Source organism: Mizuhopecten yessoensis, unplaced genomic scaffold (assembly GCF_002113885.1).
Source record: "Mizuhopecten yessoensis strain PY_sf001 unplaced genomic scaffold, ASM211388v2 scaffold10225, whole genome shotgun sequence".
Classification (NCBI taxonomy): domain Eukaryota; kingdom Metazoa; phylum Mollusca; class Bivalvia; order Pectinida; family Pectinidae; genus Mizuhopecten; species Mizuhopecten yessoensis.
Genome location: NW_018408440.1, coordinates 1,316,070 through 1,330,707, shown reverse-complemented (window position 1 = coordinate 1,330,707; position 14,638 = coordinate 1,316,070). Strand labels below are relative to the sequence as shown.

At 37.7% G+C, this 14,638-nt stretch overlaps 1 protein-coding gene across 1 annotated transcript in view; it reads right to left on the bottom strand.

Moving 5' to 3' along the window:
- LOC110459794 (orexin receptor type 2-like) overlaps nt 1-14,638 on the bottom strand; it is a 171,634-nt gene that overhangs the window by 40,350 nt on the left and 116,646 nt on the right. The window contains exon 3 of the mRNA XM_021512242.1: nt 3,677-3,759. The gene's annotated coding sequence lies outside the window, so the exon portion shown is untranslated. The remainder of the gene's footprint in view (nt 1-3,676; nt 3,760-14,638) is intronic.

The window sequence follows — 14,638 nt, the reverse complement described above, 5'->3', positions numbered from 1 at the left end:
AGTGACTGACTACAAACGTTTACTTGAATAGGAAGTATATTGCTACAGAATTACCGGAATGAACTTAACAAAGAGCCGTTTAGCGAAATGAACTACATTAGTTACACCGTCTAGGTAGGACTAAGTAGGACTAGGGATGTTGGGATATAATTTTTGGGCTATCTAGGTAGGACCAAATTGATCAAAATGTATGATTTAGGGCTGTACCACATATACACTGTCTAGCCTACCGAGACTGATGCTGCACGCTGACAATCCATATACAGTTACATATCATTGATGGATTCGAAAAAATATCGTTCATGTACAGTTAACTTCATTTCTGTTAAACGTAAATGTGAATTCATTTCGTAACAGATAACAGATAATGATGACATGTTCATCACAAAATAAAATCTATGCAGTTGTTTATAACAAGAAATCGATGTTCCTCGCCAACTTTTCTCATGTCAGTGCTTTAGGTGATCGGTAAATTGTCCACGTTAATATTTATTTGTGTTTAAATCATCGACATTCGCAAACACGAAGGCAGTAAATAAAGAATGACGACAAGGATTCACTAAATCAAATTCTTTGATTCCGAAAATAATATCTTCAAATTCTGTTAAATTTGTCTCCAAAACATTTCTTATTTAAATTGAAAATCACTATCATTACACAGTTAAACTTATTGTTTTCGCATTCGATAATTTACAGCATTTAAATGGCGCACGATATTCCTTCTCTTTCTGTATATACGGAGGACTGAGCAGATATCTGGTTAAAAACGGATAACTTCACTTTCCTCAGAACTAATCTGGTTGCACGTGATATCGTCATATTGCGATGATGTGTTTGTTATCCAGGAATGTGCTGGTGTCACGTGATCGCCTTACCGACTTAATGAGTAAGCTCACCACGAAAACTAAACATTCTGTGCTTAATGACGTCATATGGTATTTCTAGTATTTCTACGCTATTGATAACTCACGTTTAACCGTCATTTCCTCTTTCTATACTTGACTTTTTTTGTGTCTTATACACGCAGAGTGTACTGCACTTTGTTTCTTTAGCGAGTTGGTATCGGATACAACGAAATAGAGACAAGGTAATCTACACCTGTCACCTTTTTATTCCTTCGATCACGACAAAATTAAAATACAATTCTTTCAACTTCTATTGAGTTTATGTACAAACTAATAACACACAAAAAGGAAAACATTACCATTATCCGGATTGGATTTATTTTCCCCTTATACCGTAAAGGAGATAAAAGATGTCTCACAGACAAGTATACATATACATAACAATAGACTCTCTAAACACGTCATTCCAGCGGAGTACGATTCGAATTGAACAAAAAATACAACAATATAATGTTCCCATGTTGCACTCCCATTATACCTGTTACTCTGAACACATTTTGCACGCTATGCACACTTATAAATACGAAAAGAATATCATTCGGGTTTAAGTTGTGCAAACCAGACACACGTTAAGGAGGTAATCCATAGACAGTGACAAACACGGTGAATTGAAGCTAGAGTACACACAAATTATTAAAACAAATTAAGATACAGCTGACCATCACCTAGGAACATAGGAACGTCAATAAGATACAGCTGACCTTCACCGTGGAACAGCTTACGGTCAATAAGATGCAGCTGACCTTCACCTTGGAACAGCTAACCGTCAATAAGATGCAGCTGGCCATCACCTAGGAACATATGACCGTCAACAAGATACAGCTGACCTTCACCTTGGAACAGCTTACTGTCAATAAGATGCAGCTGACCTTCATCTTAGAACATCTAACCGTCATAAGATGCAGCCGACCTTCACATAGGAACAGCTAACCGTCAATGGAATATAGCTGACCCTTACAACCTAACAGCTGTCCGCCAATGAGATACAGCTGACCATCACCTAGGAACATAGGACCGTCAATAAGATACAGATGACATTCACCTAAGAACAGATAACCGTCAATAATATACAGCTGACCTTCACCTCGGAACAGCTTACCGTCAATAAGATACAGCTGACCTTTACCTAGGAACAGCTAACTGTTAATAAGATACAGTTGACCTTAACCTTGGAACAGCTAACCGGCAATAAGATACAGATGACCTTTACCTACGAACAGCTAACTGTTAATAGGAAATACCTAGCCTTCACCATGGAACAGCTGACCGTAAATAAGATATAGAAGACCTTCAACTAGGATCAGATAACCGTCAATAAGATACAGCTGAACTTTACCTATAAACAGCTTATTGTCATTAACATATAGCTGACCTTCATCTGGAACCGTAAATACGATAGAGCTGACTTTCACCTATGAACAGCAAACCGTCAATAAGATACAGCTGACCTTCATCTTAATACAGCTTGCAGTCAACAAAATACAGCTGACCATCACCTAGGAACATAGGACCGTCAAAAAGAAACATCTGACTTTCATCTTAGAACAGTTGATCGTCAATAAGATACAGATGACATTCACCTTAGAACAGATAACCGTCAATAATATACAGCTGACCTTCACCTCGGAACAGCTTTCCGTCAGTAAGATACATCTGACCTTTACCTTGGAACAACGAACGGTCAATGACATACAGCTGACTTTAACCTTTGAACAGCTTACCGTCAATAAGATACAGCTGACCTTCACCTTGGAACAGCTAACTATTAATAAGATACAGCTGACCTTTACCTAGGAACAGCTAACTGTTAATAAGATACAGCTGACCTTCACCTTGGAACAGCTAACCGTCAATAAGACACAGCTGACCTTTACCTAGGAACAGCTTACTGTTAATAAGAAATAGCTAGCCTTCACCATGGAACAGCTGACCGTAAATAAGATATAGAAGACCTTCAACTAAGATCAGATAACCGTCAATAAGATACAGCTGACCTTTCCCTCGGAACAACGAACCGTCAATAGGATGAAGCTGAACTTTACCTATAAACAGCTTATTGTCATTAACATATAGCTGAACTTCATCTGGAACCGTAAATACGATAGAGCTGACTTTGAACGGAAGATCATTTACATCAATTTACTTGACGCTAAACATATTAATTGATACTTTTAGTGTCATAACTGAAAGTGACGTCTTTGTTGGATGATAGAAACGGCGCGTATATAGATCAAGTTCGATGACAAATTAAATAACACGTAGGAGACTGATATAAACGTTTGATGGAATATATACAGATTGTTGTTGTGTCAGACATACCTGAACCATTACGTCCAGTCTCTGATCGCCAAGAGAGCCTTTTTAGTGTGAGTTTGCCCCCCCCCCCCCCCCCCCCCCCCCCCCCCCCCCNGACGCCAGAGGTACATTTCCTTATTATGTCGTAAACTTATCATCTAGAATGCCACCAGTGGTATGACGCTGCCAGTTTAAATGATCCCTCAGATAGAACACGAAGCCATATCTCCCGTGTTTATGAAGAAGGGAGATGAAGCTATGACCGTTTTACAGAAATATGAACCACATACAGTGTAGGTTAGATAATATGATACAGACGGAGGAGGTCTTAGGGACAGATTATCAAACTCAATAGTAATATAGGCACTGTTTCACCGGAGAGGGACAAAATAAATGTGATTAGAAAAATTGGCACCTTTTACAATATTAACTCGATACACTGGCATTCTCCAGCAGTTTCCATTCCAATCACTTACTTTGTTTAGGATAATTAAGGTTCCTTGTCAGTCAAACTCCCCAGGGGGCGCTGCTGATCATGGATATGTCCACCATTCATGACCTGAATTAAAAACACTTGTTGTACTGAACTGCGGCCATACATACGGCTGATATAGGTAAGTATACAAAATAAAGCAGTGTACAATATAGTATCAGGTATGTTGGCACTGTTATTAAAAACTGGAGCAAAAACGAGAGTCATACAATTATTGTATCGGTTATTCTGACCGCATAATGGCTAAAACGCCTGTTACGCCTAATTACTGGTACATTTTTCGGCCTTCAGTTGAGATCGCTCTGTGGATGTGTCGGTAGATGTTAGAGTGAACGGTGCCCGACTGCCGGATACTGAATACATTATCGTGATAAAAGCTTAACTTTAAATTATACAACAACACCCCATAATAGCTCCTCTGACGTTTATGTATTTCAAATGAGGAACGCAATTACGAAAGTTCAGAACTTGCTAGAAATGAAGTTATTCAGTTATACGAAAGTGTGTGTTCCTGTTACTTCATTTAACATATTTCTTTAGCATTAGAGACGTCATGACGTCATAGCTATTACGTGTAAGTTTGACAAAGTAACCGTAGGCAAAAAAAAAACCCCACCAAAACCCCACCAAAACCCCACCAAAACAGTAAAAATCGAGGTTAATCGAGAAAATCGATTCTACAATCCGAAAAAGGCCGAACAATAACAGTCCACGACGAAATAGTAATTCCAACGCATCACCGATCTGGGTTACAGACTTGGCTGAGGTTGGTAGGTATGTGTAGGTTACTGATACACCCGGATACAAACATAAAATGACATCAGTTATACTGTGTCACAAACTTGGCTGAGATTGGTAGATATGTGTAGTTTACTGATACACCCGGATACAAACATAAAATGACATCAGCTTTACTGTGTCACAAACTTGGCTGAGGTTGGTAGTTATGTGTAGGGTACTGTACCATACACCCGGATATAAACATAAAATGACATCAGTTTTACTGGGTCACAAACTTGGCTGAGGATGGTAGGTATGTGTAGGGTACTGTACCATACACCCGGATACAAACATAAAATAACATCAGTTTTACTGTGTCACAAACTTGGCTGAGATTGGTAGATATGTGTAGTTTACTGATACACCCGGATACAAACATAAAATGACCTCAGTTTTACTGTGTCACAAACTTGGCTGAGGTTGTTAGGTATGTGTAGGGTACTGTACCATACACCCGGGTACAAACATAAAATGACATCAGTTTTACTGTGTCAGAAACTTGGCTGAGGTTGGTAGATATGTGTAGGGTGCTGTACCATACACCCGGATACAAACATAAAATGACATCAGCTTTACTGTGTCACAAACTTGGCTGAGGTTGGTAGATATGCGTAGGGTACTGTACCATACACCCGGATATAAACATAAAATGACATCAGTTTTACTGTGTCACACACTTGGCTGAGGTTGGTAGGTATGTGTAGGGTACTGTACCATCCACCCGGATACAAACATAAAATGACATCAGTTTTACTGTGTCAGAAACTTGGCTGAGGTTGGTAGATATGTGTAGGGAACTGTACCATACACCCGGATACAAACATAAAATAACATCAGTTTTACTGTGTCACAAACTTGGCTGAGGGTGGTAGATATGTGTAGGGTACTGTACCATACACCTGGATATAAACATAAAATGACATCAGTTTTACTGTGTCACAAACTTGGCTGAGGTTGGTAGATATGTGTAGGGTACTGTACCATACACCCGGATATAAACATAAAATGACATCAGTTTTACTGTGTCACAAACTTGGCTGAGGTTGGTAGGTATGTGTAGGGCACTGTACCATACACCCGGATACAAACATAAAATGACATCATTTTTACTGTGTCACACACTTGGCTGAGGTTGGGAGGTATGTGTAGGGTACTGTACCATACACCCGATACCAACATAAAATGACATCAGTTTTACTGTGTCAGAAACTTGGCTGAGGTTGGTAGATATGTGTAGGGTACTGTACCATACACCCGGATACAAACATAAAATGACATCAGTTTTACTGTGACACAGTTGTAAGTTTACATGAATTAGTTTGTTGTTTGTCATGAAAACGGAAAATACTTTTCCATCTAAGAAATGTACATTTTGTCACGCGAGACTTGTCATTATGTGTTATAATGTTTCCTGACATTTCTCGCTGGACCTATATATGGGGACACCTTAAGGCTACCGAGTGTAAAAGCATGACATGTTTTCTGTGTTAGGCAACTATCCGTATCTACGGAGCGTTTTAATGGCGGAGGAAGTGAGAATAGGACATGTCTCTAACTTGTTTAACTCTCTGATCGAATGAATAAACATTTTGACAGCACAACAAGTAGTTGCATGTTCTGGATAAGTGGTTCTTTATCATCTGGCAAACGTATATTCGGAATGTAGGTAATGCACGTGAAAATCGCGTCTGCTTTACATAACACTTAAATCGGAATTAGCATCACGGGCGGTACCGTGCCTGGCCCTCTGTCTATCTCTGATATTAGAAACGGTGCAACACATCAAAAATACCAAAAATCGCGATAAACGAGGCGCCACAAACTTCGTGGATGTTACAGATACCGGTGGTGTTAATTACAGTGGGTGCACAACCTCACTTATACAGCGCAGCATTAGAACTTACAAATTACATTAGGGTTGACGCGCATAGATACTATTTTGGTCCACCTTCTTCATTATAAAGTTTTAATATTTCCTAGTTCTAAGGATTTTTGTTGATTGCAGTTTTTGAAATCATTTATGTTTTATGATTAAATAATTTTCATTAAATCCTATCTGCTGTATGTTTTCTGTTATTATCCTTTGCAGTACACTGATTGCTGGTTTTACGCTGCACTGCCTGGTTTTAGAGAACACACAATTATGTTTAATATTTAACACCTGAGCCGTATTTCGCAAGTAACGCTGTTGTGTCTACCATTACTGTAATGAAAACGAATCATCATTATAAAAAAGAAAAAAGAAAGTAGAAAAACACCAAAAAGAATAAAGAACGTGCAGATGACTGCGGTAACATTTACACAACATTATAAGTTATACAAGTTGTTCAGCTCTTTTGAAAATTACAAAATGTTACACCCAGGTATCCTTAAAATGCCACGGGTTATGCTGTCTTAGGTACGGAGAGCCAATGTGAACGTAATCCAATGAATTCCGAGGATGGCACCACAAAGATAGAATAACTCTGTATAAATTATACTGTCTTGATATTCTTCAGGATCCCCAAGTCTTTCTTGTATATTATGAAGGTCTCGAAATATTTTAGTATAATACGAACTTTCAGTTTTTCCCATATCAAGACCTCAAAAGTTCGAGTTTCTGCTATTTTGCCGTCAAACCTTTTTTCATCCCAGTCAAGATTTCTTATTTCAACCAAAATAAATTTTCGTTTGCCTTTGTATGACAATGAAACGTATTGAAAATGAAAAACGAAATATTGGGTTGCCCATTTTTCCCGAAGAAAAAAATGAAGGTCTCAGATTAAACCTATGAAATAAATCGTAAATCGGAGAGTACACTAGTCAATGAGAACGTATCCATCTCTGCTCCCTAAGTTCCATTCAACCACGTTTAATTGAGCAATATTAATCAAAAGGATGTGGCACACGTGCTTACGCCTGTTTTGTCCTTCTTACGGCAAGTGATACTGCTAAACCTACAGCTAACACGTGATGACAAAGGTTTACTATATACTAATTTGTACCGGTATATATAAAACACAGAACGCACAAACAGTGGGGGAGGAATAAGGGAGCGTACGGATCGTTCTTTGAATCATTTTTATATGCAATATTTAATCATCACTTAAGTACAAAGTGTATTGATAAAAATGATTATGATTGCTATTCCATATTTCCTATTGACACAACATTTTACTTCACTACATGACATGGTAATACCTTTTCAAAACACATGTAAATTGAGCGTGTTTAAAAGTATTTTCTGCCCTAGGAGTGAAATATGTACTGCAATAGACGTGAAAACCATTATTTGTTACTATCAAGTCTCGCACATTTCAAAAGTACGCTGTTCCTGCATGTTCGGGAATGTTACTGTGTCAAAAACGTTCAGAAACCCGTAAGTATGCTAATAAGTATTGACAACAAAGCCGCACGCCATTTTAAATAGGCTATTTAACAGTAGATGTTTTCGCTAATGTTTGGTAAGATTTGTTACATGCTTTATATCAGTTTCGTGCAGTTGATATAACATCCATGTTCCGTGCTGCCACCACTTATTGTATTACATACCCTGATTAACGTCCCTAAAGTCACTGGCCGTGCCAAAAGGATTTTGGCTTCAACAAATTCGTTCATGCAAACTCTAGTTTCATTTACTATTTCAAGAGTGTATACGGGAAACACAATGGAAGACAATGCTCCGTCGGTTACGTTAAGGTAAAGAAGTGTTCAAATTCATCCATATTGGATACTGAATTCATCATTTGTACCAAATGTACGGAAAACTTACTGAGAAAGTACTCACATGTGCGATAACGAACATTGTTCTTCTTTCCATAGAACTCTACTAGCCTTATAATTATACACTTTGAATACAGACCAGTTTCATACTATACAATATATAGAGAGACCCTTTATTACGTCTCATATTGACAGCCGTTCAGTACAGTGTACGTGTCACAAAGATAGCCCCCTCATAAGGCCAGACTGAAACCCCTTTTTAACTTTGACTTGGTGATGCCTGTTTGGAATCTCAAAGACCACGATCCAAGTACACGTGTATCGATATATCTGCCGATAATTGGACGATTCGAAATGAATTATTGAATACTCAATTAAAACTGAATTACAAATAACAGCTGCTAACCAAGCCCGGCGCTGTTATCTATTCCGAAACATGCTTCCTGGAACCCAGATACAAATGATTCAATAGATAATTATAAAATATGAAATAAATAGCTGTAACATCATATGACCAAGGTTCCAAATTTTGTCCGTAGGGAATGGAAGAGTTGTAATACAGTCTCGAGTGTCTTCTGGTTCTATTGTGTATATAAATGACTTCTCGAAATATCGCATTAAAATACTTGGTGACACACGAGGTCCTATTTGTGACATTGAGTGAAGATCAAGCTGGTGTATTTTGAGATCAAAGTAATTGTCTTTCCGCATGCTGGCCAATTACACGCCAAATGTAATTATTGTAGCCCCCATGGACCTTTAAAGAGGATATTTGGAGATTTTAACAAATTTGACCCCATGACCCCCATTCATTCGAAAAACTTGGTAGCCCTACACATTACAAACTACAGAATAAATATTCGAGTGATACACATTAGGGATCTAGGGATACGAAAGAAGATATTTAGAGAAAAAGATGACGTCAGCTTACCAGACTGACGGACGACAGTCGACGGACGGCGCACAATCACATATTTGTTCCCATGACGTATTGACTTTTGATACAAATGGTTACGTAGATAACTTACATGCAGTAAATGTCTGATTAACAAAACTATCTTGATTTATTTGTACGTCCATGAAACAAGTGACTGTTGACATCACCGTAACATACTGGTTGCACCTACAAACAGCTTCGAAAGTGGCAACTTGGCATACTTGTATTAATGCCCGCTAGCTCACGCGAAGGGAAATCATTCTGAGGTATTTATCGTCGCCTTGGCAGAGTCCGTCACTGATTTCAAGGAATTGTGGTATTTGCTTGAGACGATAAATAAGTGATAAAGATAGTTTAAGTGGTTCTTTATGGAGAGAACTACGTTTGAATTACATTATCTGCCATTAAAGCGAGAAGTGATTGCGGTAACATCGCGTGGGTTGCCAAACGTCCCCTATATCCGGACTGGCATAAAACTGGTATGACGAGGTCTAGTGATGGTAGGTGATATATCGGTTCATTATACCTCTACTTTATTTACTCTATATAAAAGTAATTGGTTAAATCGAATATATCCCCACTTTTGCCTGACTGTGTTTTAGTCCTGTGCGCTAGTCTGGGAACTAAAACTCAGCTCCTGAACTAAAACACACCTACGCTCGAGTGTTTCCGCCGAGCCAATCAGGCGAGAGGTGGGCGGAGCTTGTTACCGAACTCGGAACCGACGCGCGAGGTGGGCGGAGCGTGCTACCGAACGCGCCTCCTACTGTGCATACACCACTTTCTCTTGTTTCTTCAATTATGGCGCTGTCAAGATTTTCGGAACTGGATGAAAGTGATCTTAAGACTCCCCTCGAGGAAAGGGACCCGGAAAGTACCAAACTGACTAGTTGGGACGTGAAGCTATACATCTTATGGTTTACAAATATGTTCTAGTTAAAACGATCTCTCCAGTGTGTATCGGTATAATAAAACGGTTAAAGTATGGGGTTGAGGGATATAGCAAGATTCTGGGGTCCCTTGACCGTGCCTATTTCCGTCGGCTTCGCCTAGGGAAATAGACCTGGTCTCGGGACACCAGAAACTTGCTATATCCCTTTACCCCATATTTTAACTGTATAATATCACACGGTAGTGGCAAGTTTTCAGTTATACAATTGAGACGTCATGGTAGATAATACCAATAAAACCTAATCATATAATTAAAGAAAGGCACAGAGTGATATTTTTTGCTGCGGGACAACAGAAAATTATTTAACCCTGCTCCAGCATCTGTAACTGTTTTATTATAACAATGCGAAAACACGTGTACACTAACTTCGTGTTCAAGTTTGCTTTTTCAATGTACGTTTTTGAACGATAAATTTTGACAAAGATAAAGTTCTAAAACTAATGATAATTAAATTGAGCTATATCCCCGGTACACATCATTGTCCGTCCTATCCTGTCTGTCCACGACTAAGATGTAGTCGCACCAAGGACGTAACACACCACTACTTTTGCGTTTCTATCCCTGTATAAAAGGTATGCGCTATAGATTGCTAAACAACTCGTTTTTCCAAAGAGGTCTACTTCACATTTTAATGAGGCCGATACGTTGGTTTTTTTAGGTCTGCGCCATCTTTGTCAGATCGAAATACCACCACGTAATATCCAAATCCGCTGGTTTCTGTCAGTTTGGCTTTGTTGGCATTAAACATCATGCTGATACAAGTACATGTAGGATAATAAGTGATCATACAAAAATTTGGAGTGACGACCTAATTTCAGTTTGAAAAAGGTTTACGAATTCTAAATTGCTCCAAAAGTGCGTTATTCAGAGGGTTGGAGTCCCTAAAGGACTATTCCATCACTTTACCTGGTCTCGTGCACATAAAGAGCCATACTTTTGGCGTCGCCTGAGCCACATACGGAGACCCTCCCTAGTCCAAATTAACACATATTCTCCAGATGTGCTCCGTTTGTTGTTGTTTGATATCAATGAATAGTTTTTGAAGTTTTATAAATCCGTTGTGCAGTGATTTTATTCCATCCTATAAAACTAGAATAGCTAACCAATCGTTTTTGAAAACTTGTGATTTAGACAAGGAGAGTTTATGTATTCATAAGCAAAATTGTATTTTCATATCATTCTTAGACTATAAAAAAAAAGCTTATCATGAACATTTTATTTACTAGTAACTTTTTTCTTCAAAATGAGACATGCGTATATCAGGAATACCCATTGCTATGTCCTCTGGAATCAGGTTTGCTTGTGATTAAACGTTGGTACCTAGCATACTCCACGTGTCAAAACCTTGATGACAAACGCCCTTGCTGCGCAATCTCGATGGCGTCTTTCATATATGATAAACACGTTCTCTTTTCATTTAACATCAAGACAAAATTTTCCACAACATTCTCGCATTTTTCATTCCCAAACGCCGACGATCTGTCAGAGGTTGATAATCCTAGTAACGCGATACGCAATATGTAATACGAGAAAGTCATAGGTTGATAACATTATCGGTACGAAAATGGACTGAAAATGATTCTTTTTAATATGACTGCGAGAATCGTTTTAGTATCGTATATACAAAATTACTACAATAAAAGCGAAGTATGTGATAAATAGTTAGACCACGTGGGGTTTCTGAGAGGTTGAGATCAATATAATAGCTTTTCCTTCAGGACGAAGATTATCGTTTTTCTGCATCACACATTCACCTTCATATAAACATGTGTTTACACTTGAAATAAATAAATCTGAAGTAACATTCTGCTATGAACCTCTGCATTCGACATGAATTATTTTAAAACATGACACGTTGAAGATTAAATGGGAGCTAAACTTAAATCAAAGCCGGTTAATTTTACCGTTATGCCTCCGCGCGACCCCGTTTATCCTGTATCATAGGGATCAGATGTACGCAGGGTTCTAAAACATTTCTAGACTAGCCACATATAATAGGGGTGAAAGAAGACGTGTATATTGACAGCTTGCATGAGGCATGTTCTAGATGAGTTTTGGTTTGTTAGTCCACTTAAACTAAAAAATAAGGTGATTGATGTAATGCGAGAAAACTTGACACTGAAGAAAATCAATCCTTGCAAGGTTTATTGAATTTTGTATGCAAAGTAGTTGTCTCCAGAACACTTATACAACATTTAATTGACCTGACCAAGGATGTTGTGAAGTTGCACCGGTACATCTTCCTGAAGAAGTTACAGTATATCAGCATAGCTACACGCAAACACTATCACCATAGTTTAAGTCTGTAACCAAGGTTACAGTATAAAGTTAAGATTCTTATTAATCAGACGAGTAAAGAGCGTACGACGATGAATCTTGTTAAATTGATTGTAAATATTTTCTATATTAAGCTCAACATAAACTAGGTACTTGTCTCGTTTATAAGTCGCAACATTCTTAAAACTAGTACATGCAAGGGACTTTAACACAACAAATCTCTACAAGATTTTTCCTTTTTGATAGCCTGTAAAGAAATTCTGACTGTTATTTCTCCAAACCGATTGTACAAATGTGTGTGTGCTATATAACGAATCACTAGGGAGTTGTTTGGACTCTACCATACTTTTATACATAACACAAAACTTCAATTACGTATTCGTCCGTTATGTCAACAATTTGGCAGGTTTCTCTAATCCATCACACAGTTTTGCGATCGTTGACGTCAGTACAGAAAAGGGTTCAGGACCATCAAAAGACTACCTATAATTCGTTCACATGGCCATTTTAGTCTCTTCCGCGAGTGGGTCCTCCAGAAGACCAGCAAATCATGCATTTTTAGGAGTACGAGAAATGGCAGTCAATAAATCCTAATAGAAAGTGCCCCGATTAAACGATATTTGTTCCTGTCAAAACATCAACCAGAGCAAGTGAACTCACTTTCCGTTCCTTTAATATTCGTACAAATATTGTATATCTCCACAAAGAACATAAAACAACGAAAAAGGCACTAAATAATAATATTATGTTTTGCCCAGGAGTCCCAATATAGAATCCGTATTTCCCCACCATAGTTTAATGAGGAAAACTGGACATTTTTGATATATCATTTTTGTTGTTGTGTGTGTTCACAATTGTTTTTATTCTATTTCAATTTTATGTCTATTTTATAACAACTATATAAACATTTTCTATCAGACTATATTAAACACACCTGTTTGCCCAGAAGGTATTGCGAGGGAGTCTGATTGTAGAAGGAACTCGGAATACCCGGATAAAACCTTAGTATTTGACCATCCGATTGGGGAATCGAACTCAGGTCATCTTGGTCAAAGTCGAGTGCACTATCGAGTGCATCACCCGACCACTCGACCGACGTTTATATACATTACTTCTGCAAGACGGCAGCCACGGACCACGCGCAACGTTGTGAACCAATGAGCGCGTTCGAGGGGTTAAACCCCCTCTCATATTTCTTGACTGCTTCAATATTTCCAACTCTCTTTCCCCCTAAAAGTGGGGTTAGGGTAAGGGTTAGGGTCCCGATACTTGGCCTGGACCCTCCCTGTGTTCCAATGTACCTTTCGTAACCACCAGGAACGTTTCTTACATGATATCTCAGAGTCACTATGTGGCCACCAAATAAAGCATGTGGACCGGCACCAACCCGCCATTGAGCATCATCACACAATTGTAGTGTGTGTACTAAAATTGAAGATGAATATCATTTTGGTATGGAATGCCCGTTATACTCTGAAATTAGATCAACATTTTTGAAAAAGAAATATTACTGTAGACCAAATATGGACAAACTTGTTGAACTTGTTTCTTTAGAAAACAATTTTATTATTAGAAATTTAGCTATGTTTATTACAAAGCTAATGAAAAAAGACATGGAATTTTGTTAAATGTGTAGCTCAAATTAATTTCTTGCATCCTTCGCTTCGCATTATTTTGTTTTTAAAAGTTTATTGCATCCTGTGTTCATGCTTACTATTGTGAATGAATATATGTTCCCTGTAAATCTGTGTTATTTTGCTGCTATAAAATTCATGTAAATGCCCTCAATATTTGGTAGCAAAAATGTATTTATTTTTGCCATCTTGTCATTGTCATGTTTAAATGTGTGGAAAGCACAAAGGCATTGTTTCCTATTGCAAATTAAATAAAGTTATCACAATATTGCTTCTTTTAAATATAATCATAATAGTTAATTTTTATATACTTGGTTTTATACACGCTCAATTGCTTTTGATAAATTATTTTCGATATACACATTGTACTCTATGTTATAATATATTTATTTATTATTTACAGAAATAATTGTTGATTATATTGCTATGTAGCTTTTTGTTATAGCCTAGTGTTAATGTATTTTAATATAACAGTTGACTGTATATTGTTTATACTGTTATTGAAGTTAATTGTTTAGATAGGTACACTCTGTATTTACTTAAAGATGATAGTTTATAGTGAAGTATTTTTTTTACCAACATAATTTGTGTTATAGCTAATTGCTAAAACAATAAAAGTACCCATATGGTTTGTATATTGTTTATTATTAATGGTACATGATT